The sequence below is a fragment of the Hesperophylax consimilis genome, chromosome 26 (assembly GCF_061612785.1).
Source record: "Hesperophylax consimilis isolate HC1 chromosome 26, BYU_Hcon_1.0, whole genome shotgun sequence".
Classification (NCBI taxonomy): Eukaryota; Metazoa; Arthropoda; class Insecta; order Trichoptera; family Limnephilidae; genus Hesperophylax; species Hesperophylax consimilis.
In genome coordinates, this window is record NC_142861.1 from 6,351,738 (window position 1) to 6,369,205 (window position 17,468).

Genomic DNA, 17,468 nt, shown 5'->3' on the forward strand with positions numbered 1-17,468 from the left:
GGGTATGGCATGGAAGTTTGCCAACTGTCATCGAGCTTAGACCATACTGCACGGGTTGTACGTTTGGTGAATATGTAGGAGTGTAGATGCAGGGCATTGTTAGGTTATATGATGTTGGCGACACTACACACAAACTAACAACAATCAATGGCCTATCTTCCTTGTTCCGTTACACATTTTAACTTTTGTGTTAGGTAGGCACCTAGATGGTTTTATCCATAGATAATAGAAACAAAGCGGATATGGCATGGAAGTTTGCCAACTGTCATCGAGCTTAGACCATACTGCACGGGTTGTACGTTTGGTTTTATAGATTATTTTAGATGGTTTTATCCATAGATAATAGAAACAAATCGGATATGGCATGGAAGTTTGCCAACTGTCATCGAGCTTAGACCATACTGCACGGGTTGTACGTTTGGTGAATATGTAGGAGTGTAGATGCAGGGCATTGTTAGGTTATATGATGTTGGCGACACTACACACAAACTAACAACAATCAATGGCCTATCTTCCTTGTTCCGTTACACATTTTAACTTTTGTGTTAGGTAGGCACCTAGATGGTTTTATCCATAGATAATAGAAACAAAGCGGGTATGGCATGGAAGTTTGCCAACTGTCATCGAGCTTAGACCATACTGCACGGGTTGTACGTTTAGTGACTATGTAGGAGTGTAGATGCAGGGCATTGTTAGGTTATATGATGTTGGCGACACTACACACAAACTAATAACGATTAATGGCCTATCTTCCTTGTTCCGTTACACAATTTAACTTTTGTGTTAGGTAGGCACCTAGATGGTTTTATCCATAGATAATAGAAACAAAGCGGGTATGGCATGGAAGTTTGCCAACTGTCATCGAGCTTAGACCATACTGCACGGGTTGTACGTTTGGTGAATATGTAGGAGTGTAGATGCAGGGCATTGTTAGGTTATATGATGTTGGCGACACTACACACAAACTAATAACGATTAATGGCCTATCTTCCTTGTTCCGTTACACAATTTAACTTTTGTGTTAGGTAGGCACCTAGATGGTTTTATCCATAGATAATAGAAACAAAGCGGGTATGGCATGGAAGTTTGCCAACTGTCATCGAGCTTAGACCATACTGCACGGGTTGTACGTTTGGTTTTATAGATTATTTTAGATGGTTTTATCCATAGATAATAGAAACAAATCGGATATGGCATGGAAGTTTGCCAACTGTCATCGAGCTTAGACCATACTGCACGGGTTGTACGTTTGGTGACTATGTAGGAGTGTAGATGCAGGGCATTGTTAGGTTATATGATGTTGGCGACACTACACACAAACTAACAACAATCAATGGCCTATCTTCCTTGTTCCGTTACACATTTTAACTTTTGTGTTAGGTAGGCACCTAGATGGTTTTATCCATAGATAATAGAAACAAATCGGATATGGCATGGAAGTTTGCCAATTGTCATCGAGCTTAGACCATACTGCACGGGTTGTACGTTTGGTGACTATGTAGGAGTGTAGATGCAGGGCATTGTTAGGTTATATGATGTTGGCGACACTACACACAAACTAACAACAATCAATGGCCTATCTTCCTTGTTCCGTTACACATTTTAACTTTTGTGTTAGGTAGGCACCTAGATGGTTTTATCCATAGATAATAGAAACAAAGCGGATATGGCATGGAAGTTTGCCAACTGTCATCGAGCTTAGACCATACTGCACGGGTTGTACGTTTGGTGACTATGTAGGAGTGTAGATGCAGGGCATTGTTAGGTTATATGATGTTGGCGACACTACACACAAACTAATAACGATTAATGGCCTATCTTCCTTGTTCCGTTACACAATTTAACTTTTGTGTTAGGTAGGCACCTAGATGGTTTTACCCATAGATAAAAGTAACAAAGCAGATATGGCATTGTATTTTTTCACAATTTATCTTTAAAAATAATATAAGGTATATTTGCGATACGTTCCAGATTGGAGGGTACTCTCAGTATTGCCCTGGTGTAATACCATCATTCAGAATTGAAAATTTGATTGAAATGGCTTTAGCCGTGTTTGGTGACCAGGTACTTCCCCACCTTTCTCTTCCACATCTCCTTCCTCTCTCCAATACTTTTAGCTTATCAACAAGCAATTTCGAGCTACCGGCATCTGTTTTTCCTCCATCCTATAATCCGAGCCTCTTCAAGGCCCGCAATAACAAATCCCTTCCTGCAGCCCCTACCTTATTCCGCCTCACAACGCCGCCCAACCGGGTGGTGACATAGTTCCCCTGTCTGTACACTGCACAGGCAGGGACGCTCTTGTGAGGTGTTACATATATGTATATAAAAACATACCTCAATTATTGTGGATGCCCTCACTGCAGTCTCACTGGCTCCAGGCGGTTGGGAGCACTCGGGACTCTTGTGATGTATTCACACAAATTACTATTATACCATCGTTCTACCATAGCGACCATCTGTAAATGTATCTTTACTACGAATCATTTATGTAAGTATCTCTATTATTCGACTCGGTTTACAAGGTGAACACCAATAAATATGCTTTTGATAAAGTTTTTCCCATCCTTTTGCTTGAGTGGAATTAACATATATTTGTTCAATTACTTTGTATCATTGTATAATTTTAAAATATAATTGTAAAATACTAAAAACTGTATTCTATCATAAGAACGCACATGAGTAACTAGGTACTTAAAAACACACAGAATTATGGCTAAGATTATCTGTGACAAAAATTAACTTTTTGTCTTTCTTATAAAGATGCGCTGAGGAACCAGCATCATTGATCCCTTCGGCACCTTGTCGTTTCGTTTTTAACACTGGTTCTTGAGTTCAACAGCTCGGCTGTGGAACGATTTTATCAAATCAAATTTACTTGCGCACGCCGGAATTCGAATCCGCGACCTCAAAATGCGTAGCCAAGGATCGTAATCTCAACCTCATACTATTAACAACTATTTTGTAGTTTTTAAAATATTGCATTATTAATTTAACATGGCGATACTGAAAGTACCTATTTTCATTCTTCAACATGCCGCAAATATACGATATAGTTATTAACGTATTATTTTAAACTAATAAATATTGTGAAATTATACAAATTTATCAATTAAAATTCACATTCGCACGCCATAATTTGAACCCGCGACCTCCGAATTCATAGCCAAGGATTGTTATCTCAATCTCAAAGTAGAAACTGGTAACAGTCATTTTTGTATTTTCTGTTTCGTTCGGGCTTTAATAATAGACATTTGTTTCAAAAAATTGCCGCAAAAGAAACCCAAATTAGATAATTATTGTAAATATTACTTTTTGAATAATAATATGATAGTAGGTATATGAGGCTGGCTGGGCACTACATGGGCCGATGCGCGACGACCGGATGTGCAGATGTTTTTTTTACTGTTTTTTTCGTTGTTGACATTTTTTGTATACAATTATTATTAGTTCTCAAACTGTGAAGATATGTTCGTGTGTTTTTTTTAAATATTATTTTTTTATACTTTTAAATACACCTTCTTGAATTTCACATGCGTTTTCTTAAATGAATGTATGAATGAAGTGGATATTCACCCATTTTCCAACATCCAATAAAGCTGAAATTTGGCAGATAGACTCGTTGTTGATTACAATGAACTGGCGGCAATCACGTGAATACACGCGGACATATTTGCATTTCTCTGAAATTGAATGACATTACAGCAGTTAATATAAAAAATAAATGCCGGTCATACCAAATCGGGATTTAGTTCATTTAGTTGGCGCGGTTGATTCCAGTCCTTGGAGAGGAAGATTCAATCCTTAATCAAACCAAAAAATATATTTTCAAATACATCTTTTGATAAATACAGATGTTTCATATATTTAGTAGACGAACTTTTTACGGGTTGATTTTGAATTATTGTTGCTTACTACGGGGGTAGTGGGAGAATATAAAACATTGTCAGGTTATTCGTATTTGGTGTTCGTCTTTCTTTTAAATTAAACATAAATAAATAAAATTGTAACCGTTGTATAGTTCAAAAAGATAAGAGATTATTTCAAAAATTTAGAAAACATAATATATATCCGAAGATAAGATAAAAAATAGCTATTATAAGATTGATGCCAATTGCGGTATTTTCGTTCCTTTCCCTAATTCGTGGTTCGACTCGATAAAACTTTGCCTGTTTATACGCACCCTTTTACTATACATTGTAAAATATAATAAATGTTGGTTTTCCGTATTAAAATAAATTACAAAAATTTAATTTTATAAAAAAAAAATATTAATCAGTAATCCTTAAAGTTGGAGAATTATCGGCAGTTAAAAGTAGACGCGTTCTCGACCGCGAGTTGTCAAAAACCACCGGTAGTTAAAAAGTCCACCTATTAAAAAGAGTTAGTTTCAGTTCAGTGTTCGACGGGAGATCCCGCCTGGCGCTTTTTACTTATTGCAGATGAGTACTCCATTATTTTAAAATGACTTGCCCCGCGCAGACTAGACAAACCATACGCATGGAAACAGAAGCTCGTATGTCACTATATCACTATACGGAAGAGGTAAGAACGAAAATATTTTTAGCGTCCATTCCAGGCAATTTTTTGAAGAATCAACTATACTTTCCAGAACCGAAAAGCACCTTGCTTGGAAACATATAAGCAATGTATAAAATGTTTAGTATTTATATTTTGATGTTTTGCTTTTCTATTGCTAAACTAACTTACCAACCATCTCGCCGTTTCACCGCAGGGGTAGGCAGAGAGGACGGACCGCAAAACAACTCGGTCTTGGCACACACTTCTTGCCTCATTCACATTCACACATACTCTTCTATTATTCTGAATCTTTACATGGCCCGACTCTAGTATCTGATTCACTCGATCGTGCCACATCTTCCTCCGGCGTCCCCGACTTCTGCTACCATTCACATTTGTATCATATATTCTCCTTACACTCCTATCTTCGCTCATTCGCTCTAATGCCCAAACCATCTAAGCGTCCATTTCTTGATTTTACTCATTACACTTACATCAGCTTTACACTATTTGCGGATCTCCACATTTCTCACACGAGTATTCATGGTTTTACCACACAAACTGATTTCTGTTGCAGCAGCATTAGCTTCCAAGCATTTTTTTAAATTTATCTTTTGCAGTAATTACCACTTACTTCTGTAAACTGCAGATCGAAACATTTTTTATTGGTGTAATTTAAATAATTTTTTCATTAATTTTTAACGTTTTTCAAATTCTTGAAATGACCTGCCATTTAATCTATTTTTTATTTATGTTAATATTAACCCGCATAGGAGCCCCAACTGCTCCAAACCATCTGTAGCCAGTGAGACTATGAAATCCCCAATTGGGGTATGTTGCGAAGCTGATAATAGTGGGGAGGGTAACCAAACACAGTTAAAGCCATTTCAAGCCACGTTTCAAGACTGGTGGTCTTACACAAGGGTGATACTGAGAGTATTTTCCACTCTGGAAAGTTCAGAAGCCATCTGGTTTGAAAAAGATAATAAAAGTACTAGAAGAGGCTACCAATAAATAATACTGTAAGTGCCATTGAGGTGATTGAATCACAGAGCGGCTCTGTATTCACTGGCGAATTGTAATAATTACCACAAAATAATGAGTTTGTTTTGTTATATTTTGAATTATGATGTCACATCACAAAGTATCTGCTTCCTATTCAAATATTTTCATTAATTACTCTTTGTAAACCTACTTATACAAAATTTGATATTTTTCATTTATTTAAAATGAGATAAAAATTATTTTCTTGTCTGTCAAATCATTTTTATTTTATTTTATTTGCGTGTTAACAATAATAATACTAACCATAAAAATGAAGACATGAAAGTATAGGCCAGTAATTTTCAAAATAAAATCACTGTGCGCCCGTGAGCGCATTCTGTACCAAAAAATAATCACGCGTATTTTGCGTGTCAGTTGGTTTCACAAAAAAATTATCACGTCTTCGGCGCGTGATCGCTACGGCTGGCTGTAAGTACCTATCTACATGTACCTACATATTTGGTTGAGACATGTAGTTACAAGTTCATGCTAAACAAATTCGGGAACGGACATTTTTACCAAATTATAGAAATGATAATATTATATTACCATAAGTAGGTACCTATTGATAGGTGCATATTATCTCATGGTCCGATGGTTTCATGATTTAGATTATATATTTTACGACAATTTGTAGGAATGTAGTTATGTTACAAACGTTTACTAGTACCTGGTACGGGGAGGGGAAGGGGATGAGAAAGAGGAAGGTAAAGAAGTACCTGACTATTCAGATCTAGCACTATTATATTTTTAATTATAATGTCAAAACACAAAGTATCTGCTTCTTATTAAACTTATTAAAATAGATCTATCTATATATGTAATAATTACCCTTTAGGTCTGAGTCCCACCCAGGCTTAGTGAATTCAATTCCTCGGCTGGCTAAGTCCTCCATCATGACACAAGCAACATTTTCCGCTTACTGTGATAGTAGTGGGATATATTTAAAGATTGTCAGGTTATTGGTCACCTGGGTATGTTTGTCTCTGTTTAAAAAAATATTACGTGGGCCCCACTGTTGTACAAATCGCTAGCCAAATAGCCAAGAGCCTTAAAATAATTGAAAAGACCTTTTTCCCTGTGCAGAAAACTATCTTTAGAGAACAGCCGTGAAGTATGTGTGCTCTTATTGATCTACCGGTATTACAATGAAAGATGCTCTGAAGAACCAGCATCATTGATCTCTTCGGTACCTACGACTGGTTCTTGAGTTCAACAGCTCGGCTGTGGGACGATTTGCCGGCCTCTGTGTTTCCTCCCTCCTACAACATGGGTCTCTTCCAGTGCCTTGTTCAATCCTTCCTCTCATCCAAAAGACCCTTCATACAGTATCCCCAAAGATGTCATAAACCATGAGAGAAAATATTTTCCTCGGGGCCTCCTATGTGATATTAATGTTAAAAACAAGTCTGAGCGGAGCGCATCATAGTAATAAAATATCATCATCATTTTATTTATATTGCGCTGTTTTTGTGAAAGATAGGCGGTATTCAAAAAAATCACTCAAGAGTCTGCTCCTAACCGCCTGGCGACACTGAAAGTACACATTTATAAATGTTCCGAAAGAGCCTGTGCAAAGTGAAAGTGCCGGAAATATACTATAGTATATGTACCAACGTATTAAGTCAACTTAATAAACTGTTAATTACACCTATTTACCAAATATTTTTTTCTTGCGCACGCCGTAATTTGAACCCGCGACCTCCGAATTCGTAGCCAAGGATCGTAATCTCACTCTCAACGGCGAAACAATGAACAATTATTTTGTAGTTTTTTAAAATATTGCATTATTCACGTAACATGGCGATACTGAAAGTACCTATCTACCATTCTTGAACTTGCCGCAAATATACCATATAGGTACGAAGGAATTATTTAAAACTAATAAGTATTGTGAAATTGTACAAATTTATCAAATAAAATTTACTTGCGCACGCAGTAATTTGAACCCGCGACCTCCGAATTCGTAGCCAAGGATCGTAATCTCAATCTCAACGGCGAAAAAATTAACAACTATTTTGTAGTTATTTAAAATATTGCATTATTCACGTAACATTATGATACTGAAAGTACCTATCTACCATTCATGAACGTGCCGCAAATATACCGTATAGGTACTAACGAATTATTTAAAACTAATAAATATTGTGAAATTATAGAAATTTATAAAATAAAATTTACTTGCGCACGCCCTAATTTGAACCCGCGACCTCCTAATTCGTATTCAAGGATCGTAATCTCAATCTCAGCGGCGAAAAAAGTTATTTAAAATATTGCATTTTTCACGTAACATGGCGATACTGAAAGTACCTATCTACCATTCTTGAACTTGCCGCAAATATACCATATAGGTAGGTACTAACGAATTATTTAAAACTAATAAATATTGTGAAATTATAGAAATTTATCAAATAAAATTTACTTGCGCACTCCCTAATTTGAACCCGCGACCTCCTAATTCGTAGTCAAGGATCGTAATCTCAATCTCAGCGGCGAAAAAAGTTATTTAAAATATTGCATTTTTCACGTAACATGGCGATACTGAAAGTACCTATCTACCATTCTTGAACTTGCCGCAAATATACCATATAGGTACTAACGAATTATTTAAAACTAATAAATATTGTGAAATTATAGAAATTTATTAAATAAAATTTACTTGCGCACGCCCTAATTTGAACCCGCGACCTCCGAATTCGTAGCCAAGGATCGTAATCTCAATCTCAACGGCGAAACAATGAACAACTATTTTGTAGTTATTTAAAATATTGCATTATTCACGTAACATGGCGATACTGAAAGTACCTATCTACCATTCTTGAACTTGCCGCAAATATACCATATAGGTAGGTACTAACGAATTATTTAAAACTAATAAATATTGTGAAATTATAGAAATTTATCAAATAAAATTTACTTGCGCACGCCCTAATTTGAACCCGCGACCTCCTAATTCGTAGTCAAGGATCGTAATCTCAATCTTAACGGCGAAACAATGAACAATTATTTTGTAGTTTTTTAAAATATTGCATTTTTCACGTAACATGGCGATACTGAAAGTACCTATCTACCATTCTTGAACTTGCCGAAAATATACCATATAGGTAGGTACTAACGAATTATTTAAAACTAATAAATATTGTGAAATTATAGAAATTTATCAAATAAAATTTACTTGCGCACGCCCTAATTTGAACCCGCGACCTCCGAATTCGTAGCCAAGGATCGTAATCTCAATCTCAACGGCGAAACAATGAACAACTATTTTGTAGTTATTTAAAATATTGCATTATTCACGTAACATGGCGATACTGAAAGTACCTATCTACCATTCTTTAACTTGCCGCAAATATACCATATAGGCACTAACGTATTATTTAAACAAATAAATATTGTGAAATTATGCAAATTGCACGCCGTAATTTGAACCCGCGATTTCTGAATTATTTTTTTATAGTTATATTATTATTGCATTATTCACGTTACATGAGAGTAGGAAGTATGTACTTCTCATTATTATTTTACATACATTTATACTTTTGAATAGGTAACAAGAAAAAAAACCATAAAAATAAAAAGTATAAAACTCAGTATGGGTAGTGAAGCCCACATTGTCAAAGTATGAAAATAAATTTATTTTGAAAATACATGTATCTGTAATATGATTAAAAATTATGAAAGTATTTTTTTTAATGTTTACACAAACGTTATAATATGTGTAATTATTTTATTAGATTATTTTAAAATCAGTTTTTAATACACCATCATATTATGTACGAGCATATATTATAAGCATGTTAATTTTATTACTATCTAATGAGAAAAAATAATACTAACAATTAAATTAAAAAAATATTTGCGGACACCGGGTTTAAAAATACGACATTCTCTGACAAAAGCAAGCGAAAAAGAATACAAACATAAATTAGGTAAATAGGTACCGAGCCTTTGCTAATTCGAAAATTCACAATAGAAAATTTCAAAAATCTGAGAACGATACGATAGTGGCATCTATGGATATTTTAGTAATGTATGGCTCAAAGCATGCCTTCTGCATAATTTTAAAATTGGCTTCAATCTATGCGTTGCGTATATAATGCAAAGTGTTAGTTTGGGGACAGATACTTTGGGCCTGTCCCCAAACTATACAAATGTCCCCGAAGTATGGGCGCGCTCGAAAAACTGTCCTCATTCTATGCTTCCCACATATATATATATATATATATATATATATATAAACCTTTTGCAATAAATTTTTCAAGTGATAGTGAAAACCCTACCAAAATCCATTTCGTAGTTGAGAAGAATTAAGCGCACAAACGGACAGACGCGGATAACGACTGTGTTTTATACTATTTAGAGATCTCTTACAATTATTGATAAAAGACTTAAAAACGTGATTGGGGGATGTTTCTTGATAATTTTTTAGTGAATTCGTAATATATGGGAATGTGCAAAATTATTACAATTCCAATGAACAATTGTTCCGACATCGTGATAATACGTTCGTGTTTTACTAAAAAATTATTAGTAAACCTATCAATCCATTCGTCGAGGGACTGCAATCTCGTTTTCAACCTTTTAGTCAATTTGTGAAGATTCATAAAAAATAGCCATATTCAATATTAGTGATTTTTCTCCGTTTATACTTAAATAGATTTAGCTTGATTTGTTTCTGTTATCTTAACCAAATGATTTTAATCTACAGACTCTCACAAATGAGTACAAGGAGGTCATCGATGAATTGAACCACTTTAAAAGTGTTTCCGTCAACTTGGCGAATAAGGTGTACTCAGATAAAAATCAACAAGATCTGAAAAACGATACAAAATTTAATTTATTCAACATCTTCCAAGGCGAGTTCGAGAAAATTGATTTATCCAACAAAAATGCAGCAGCCCAAGAGATAAAAAAATTGGGTAAGATAAAAAAATTAAAATTTTATAAAAACAATGCCACAGCCGCCAAGATAAACAACACATTACAAGAACAGATTTTGCCTCGAGGATGTTTTATTATTTATATTCCTACAAGATATAACTTACAGAGCGCTTTCGTGGATCCGGCACTGACTATATACGATTTCATACTATTTTATAGTTAAATGCATATAAAGTCTCATAAAGATATTTAAAAAGTAATTTGAAAATGTGTCTACTTATAGTAAAATGTATATAAAGTGTCTTAAGATATTTAAAAAATAATTTTAATAGGTGTATACTAACATATGTGATAAAACGATATGCCCATTAGCTTTGGAACCGAGAGTCAGTGTCAGTTTTTGGCACCTAGACGTACCTACAACGACGCTGGGGCGAAGTGTAAAATTTTATATATTTTTTACGGGTCCCGTATCCCTAATGTGTATGTTCTTGGCACCTAGACGTACCTACACCGACGCTGGGGCCCAGTGTAGAATTTGATATATTTCGGGTCCCGTATCCTTAATGTGTACCATTTTAACAGCATCCCCAAATATGACATGTTAAGGTATTTATTTCCTATTGGAGCCTTCTGTGTGGAGTTAATGTTAAAATATAAATAGAAATCGATTCCTTGCCGGGACCTCCAGCCCGAGTTCGTGTCTCTAGGCCGGGGCCTCCACACCGAGGCTGAGGCTATAGGCTGGGGCCTCTCGGGCCTAGGCGGATGTCCGGCGCTACCCGAGGCGATGCGTTACGTCTCAATCTGGCACTAGACGTGTATCAGTTACTAAACTAACATCATAAACACGAAGGTGTGTTTGTTTCATGGTTGTTCTTTCACGCCGCAAAGGAGCGGATGAGGACAAGGAAGTGATACAGGCTACTTTCGAAAGCTACGTGGGAAAACTCTTTGTACAGTAATTTCTCCCTAATATCACGCGAACCAAGCTGCTGGCTAAAGCCAAATCTAGTATATTATAAAAAGAATACAGAATTGTAGTTTTGGTGTTAGCCATAAACTTTTTTTTTCCTTTAATTTTTGTTCTTTAACAATTTATGCCGATACTTTATCACATGTAAAAATAAACTATTGCACTGCGACACACATAAGCGCAATTACATTGCGAACTTCCTGATACAACGGTTTCATACTATGGGAAACCAATATTTAGGTGATGTCGATATATTTAAAATTAACTTTGGGAATTTTGTGGATTACGTAAAAGACTTTAAACACTATTCCTAAATGGAAGTTATATTTTTGTAAACCAGTCAAATTGCTGTATTTTTTGATTTATGCTCTTGTTCTTTTTTTAATTTTGTTTCTAGCATTTATTATTTTTTAATGTAATTAATTTTTATTATTTCTTTCTTATGTTTCAAAATTGTAATTAAAATTTTACCACCTACATGTAAAAGCTTTTTGGGCATTAAATATATAAAAAATAATAAAAATAAACATGTAAAGAATTCTGTTTCGTTGTTTAGGTTAAGAATCTATTACTTAAACGTCAAACAGTGAATATGTCAAAATTTTAGCTCGTATAAAAACCCAGAAAACTATGTGTAAAGCGTGATATTAGCGAAATCCGACTTCTAATATCAAATTCGAACATACAATATCAGTTTCATGGATAATTTTGCCTAAAACAGTGCCTAAAAGTGATAAAAAACTAAAATAAACACCACTTCTGGTAATCGCCGTGACACTTCGATATCGTAAAAAAACTAGGTGTTAAATGTGATATCTGTGAAATCCCACGTAAAAATCAAATTTAAATAACAACTATCGTCTAAATACAGTGCGCAAAAGTTTTAAATAACTTAACACAGTTAGATTAGTGCAAATCGCCGTTACGCTGTGTCTTTTTGCCAGATTAAATTGTCAAATCATTGATACCAACAACACCAATGGAAACGAAAGTTACTGTGAAAAAACAATTAAACTTAAACCAAACTTAAATAAAACTATAATAAAAAATAAAAAGAAATTATTATCATTTATAACTTTGAAATAATAAAAACTTTAAAAAATAAAAATAATAGCACTCCAGTGACATCTATTGACACAAACTCAAAGCTAACAACAATAATCATACTTACGCCATCTGTCAATTAATCCTAGTGCCATTCAATAATAATTATTGAGAAACATATTTCTATGGGAGGTGCAGACCGGCAAAGACTATTTTTATTTTGAATTTGAATATTTCACACCAACAAAATGCCTAACGTCGATTCTCCAATGAATGAAGCCAACCCATTTGGGACATCTAGTCTAACGCCAAGATCGCCTAATCAAAGTAAAAGAAGGAATCGTGCCGTACGCACAACATCTGAGGTTGCGTCTGATCCTGAAGATTACACTACAAGCCCGAAAAAATCAGGGGAAATTAGTGATGATTCATTTCAATTGGATCCTATATTTACTAACAACAGAAATGCAATGACAACAGTAAGAAAATATCTTAATACAATAAAAACAACGATTATTGAATGTAAAGGAAAGATTTCTGTAATACAAAAAGAAACTATTTATGTTGTTATGGAAAACTTATTTGATTTCGTCGGCCATATGAACACGGAAATGTCTGAAATGAGGGGAGAGTTAAAAAATCTACGACCACTGGCCAAGCATATTTGTGAGATCAAAGAATTAATTATTAAAGAAAATAAAGCTGTCACAACTAAAATTGACAAAAATATTGAAGATATTAAAATAAATGCGGAAATAAAATCGTATGCGGAAATAACAAGAAATGACAAAAATAATGTGGAACCACCAAACTGCAAAAAACATGAACCAATAGTCATTGTTAAGCCGAAAGATAAACAACAAAAAAATACAGTTACAAAGGATGAAATAAAACAAAATATAGATCCAGTTAATTTCGGTGTCACCGGAATAAGAAATTTTAAACAAGGAGCAGTAATCGTAGAATGCAAAAATACAGCTGCAACAAAGAAGACTGAGGAGCAAATAATCTCAAAGATGGGAGGAAAATATGTCGTGAATACACCTAAACCTAAGAATCCTAAACTAAAAATCATTGGTTTAACAGATAAATTCACTCCGGAAGAAATTGTATCGAAAATTAAAATGCAAAATGATTACCTCGAAATAATTGAATCAAAAATTGAAATAAAATTTATAAAAGAAGTCAAAACGAAACGAGGTGACGTTAACTACATCATTTTCGCGGAAGTTGACGGAAAAACATACCATAGAATGTTACAAGAAGGCAGAGTAAATATTGGATGGGATAGATGTCGAGTATTCGACAACATTTCACTTTTAAAGTGTTACAAGTGCAATGGCTACATGCACAAATCACAAGATTGTAGAAATGAAAAAGCATGCACTCGTTGTTCCGGAACACATGACGACGACAGTGAAAACTGTCAAAACGACATCCAATGCATTAACTGCAAGAAAATGAATGATCGACTAAAATTACAACTGCCAACTGACCATTTTGCTTGGAGTGATGAATGTTCTGTGCACATGAGAAAAATTGAAGCGGAAAAAAAGAAAATTGTTTTTTTATGTCACTAAAGACCTGCTCTATGGTAAACAGTAACATAAAATTATCTTCGGACAACCAATCAGATAACGAAGAGAGTTTTTACATCCATAACATACAAAGTTCGCCTGCTCACCATGAAGAGTTATCCGCCAGAGCCGGAAAAACCATCAATATAATGCATCAAAATGTACAATGCATTCGAAATAAAATCTTAGAATTAGAAAATATTTTGTGTGAAAAAAATATCGACGTTTTTTGTGCTAGCGAACACTGGTTACAAAAGGGTGAAGCGACATCTATCAATTTTAAGGGCTATAAATTAGGTTCAATTTTTTGTCGAGAGAGCCATATTCATGGAGGTGTCTGCATTTACCTAAACGAAAACATTGCTTTTACAGAACTAGAAAGTGTTAAACAAATAACGAAAGAATTTGTATTTGAATGTGTTGGTATTGAAATCCCAAAGCTTAAAATGATAATTTGTACAGTTTACTATAATGACTCTGATATAAATATTTTTTTTTAACAACTTGAACTATTATTAAACAAAATTTGCAAAAACAACAAAAAACAAATAATACTCTGCGGTGACTTAAATATTGATACAAGCTACAAGAACAAAAACGCAGATTCACTCAAAAACACACTAAAATCTCACAACATACGCTTGATTATTGATAAACCTACTCGTATACAAGGAAATAAAAAAAGTATAATTGATCATATAGGTACAAATATATCAAAAAGCTCTTACACATGGGAAGTCACAGAATTAGCTGTATCAGATCATATGGCACAGTTAATGCACGTAAAAACAGAATATAATATAAACCAAACGTGGTATACAAAAAAACAATTATTTAACACAGAAAACACAAACATTTTTAACAATTACATATCGTGTATATGTTGGGAACCACTGAAATCCTTTGAATCCATTAATGACAGCTACGAATACTTCATTAATGAAATAAATAATGGTATGAAGCTTTGTTTCCCCTTTAAACAGTATAAATATCCCCAAAAACGCAAAATAAATTGGGTAACGACTGGTATTAAGATATCTATTAAACAAAAAAGACATCTGTACATGAAACAAAAAAACACAAATGACCTCACAATCATAAACAATTACAAACAATACAAAAAAATTCTCAGTAAAGTAAAACAGGTAGCTAAACGGAATTACAATAGTAAACGAATTCAAAATGCGCAAAATAAAACCAAAACATCGTGGAACATAATAAAAGAGAACTCAAATAATTCTAATTCTAAAAGTAAACCAAAAATCTGTCTTAAAATAAATGATAACCTGGTATCAGAACCAAAAAACATTGCAAATGAATTTAACATTTTCTTTGCACCACCGCCACCACCACAAAACACATCTCTACATCCACAATCTGCCAAAACAGTCAAAAACAAACAGTCGCGATCATTCTTTATAACGCCTGTAAACAGGGAGGAAATTATTAAAATCATCGTAAAACTGAAAAATAAAAGCAGTGTCGGCACTGACAAAATCCCTATAAAAATTATAAAAGCATGTGCAGAAGCGTTAAGTTACCCGTTGGAAATATTAATTAACAAATCTTTTGAATCAGGAACCTTCCCAGAACAATTAAAACAATCTATTATTGTACCTTTGTATAAGAAGGGTCCTAAACAGGAAATCTCAAACTACAGACCGATATCCTTATTACCAAACTTTTCAAAAATATTTGAAAGAGCCATGTACAATCGCATTTATAACTTTCTCGAAAACTTTGAGATAATATGTCCACAACAATTTGGATTCCGTAAAGGCCGTTCAACAACACAGGCAGTTTTCAATTTTTTGAACAAAATTCTAGAAAATATTAATATTAGTAAAAAAACTGTAGGTATCTTTCTCGACCTCTCAAAAGCATTCGACAATGTTGATCATGAGCTTCTTCTAACTAAACTTGAACATGTGGGTATTAGAGGTCTAGCATTAAAATGGTTTGAATCGTACTTAAAAAATCGTCAGCAGAAAGTTCAAATTTCAAATATCAATGAAAAAATGGTCCAGTACATGGTAGAATCCAAATGGAGAACAATAAACAAGGGTGTGCCACAAGGAAGCATTCTTGGGCCTCTCCTCTTCCTTATCTATATAAACGAACTTCCAATAATTGCTGGCACAGAATGTTCAATGTTTGCTGATGACACCGCTTTGTTGTTTGAATGTAATGGAGACGTTGACGAATTTAACAAACAAGTTAACGAGACTTGCCAATTAATAGCAAACTGGCTGTTATCGCAACATCTATCACTCAACACAAACAAAACCCAAATTTTAAAATTTTGTCCAGTGCAAGCTACACCTATAAATATAAATGTAAACATTAATAATAATATTATCGAACCTTCCCAAACCTGTTCACTACTGGGAATGGAATTAGATATAAACATAAACTGGAAAGAACATGTCTCAAAAATTGTAGCAAAAATCAGTAGTTTTTCTTATGTTCTGGGTACCTTAAGAAAAATATTAAACACCGAATCAGTAATAGCCGCATACTATGGTTATGTATACTCAATAATAAAATACGGTATTATTTTTTGGGGAAACTCGGTAAACGCTAAAGATGTTTTCATCATACAAAAGAGATGCATAAGAAAAATTACAAACTCTGATCGTTTAGATTCATGTAGACCTATGTTTAAAAATCTGAAAATTCTGACAGTCACAGACATATATATATTGGAGTTATGCATGTTAGTGCGATCATCTACAGACAAGTTCCCACTAAAAAACTCAACACATAAATACGCTACAAGGCTCACAGAAAACTTACTAATACCAAAAGCAAACAAAACAATATTCCAAAAAGGACCATATTACATGGCCATTAAAGTATATAACAACCTTCCACATAACATTAAACAAATACAAGATACACACAAATTCAAAACGTTACTAAACACTTTCCTTGTTAATAAATGTCACTACACGTTGAGTGAATACCTCACGTAAATGAAACACCTATTTTTATTGGTATATATATTTGTATTTTTTTATTTTTTCATTGGTATATTGTTATTATTTTATCTGTATAAACATTGTAATTAAATAAATGTGGTTAGCTGGAAGAAATGGGGTCTACCCATAAGCTATACCTTTTGTAATTTTAATTTTACAATAAATAATTTTTGATTTGATTTGATTTGATTTGATTTGAATCAAACCAAAAATTCGATCCAGCACTTAATCCCAGCCGAGTCTTTGGGCAGTGACACCGATCTTCTGCTCGTCAATGCCATCTCCGTTACGGTTGGTAAACTCACATGATATAGAGATATAAAGCATGGGTACTACCTATTCTTAATGATTTTTACAAATCAAATAATTAAGTTGGATCTTCTAATGGCAATAAGCATTGTAGTCCAATCAACACGGAGAAAACTCAGATCAACTTCCAGGAAG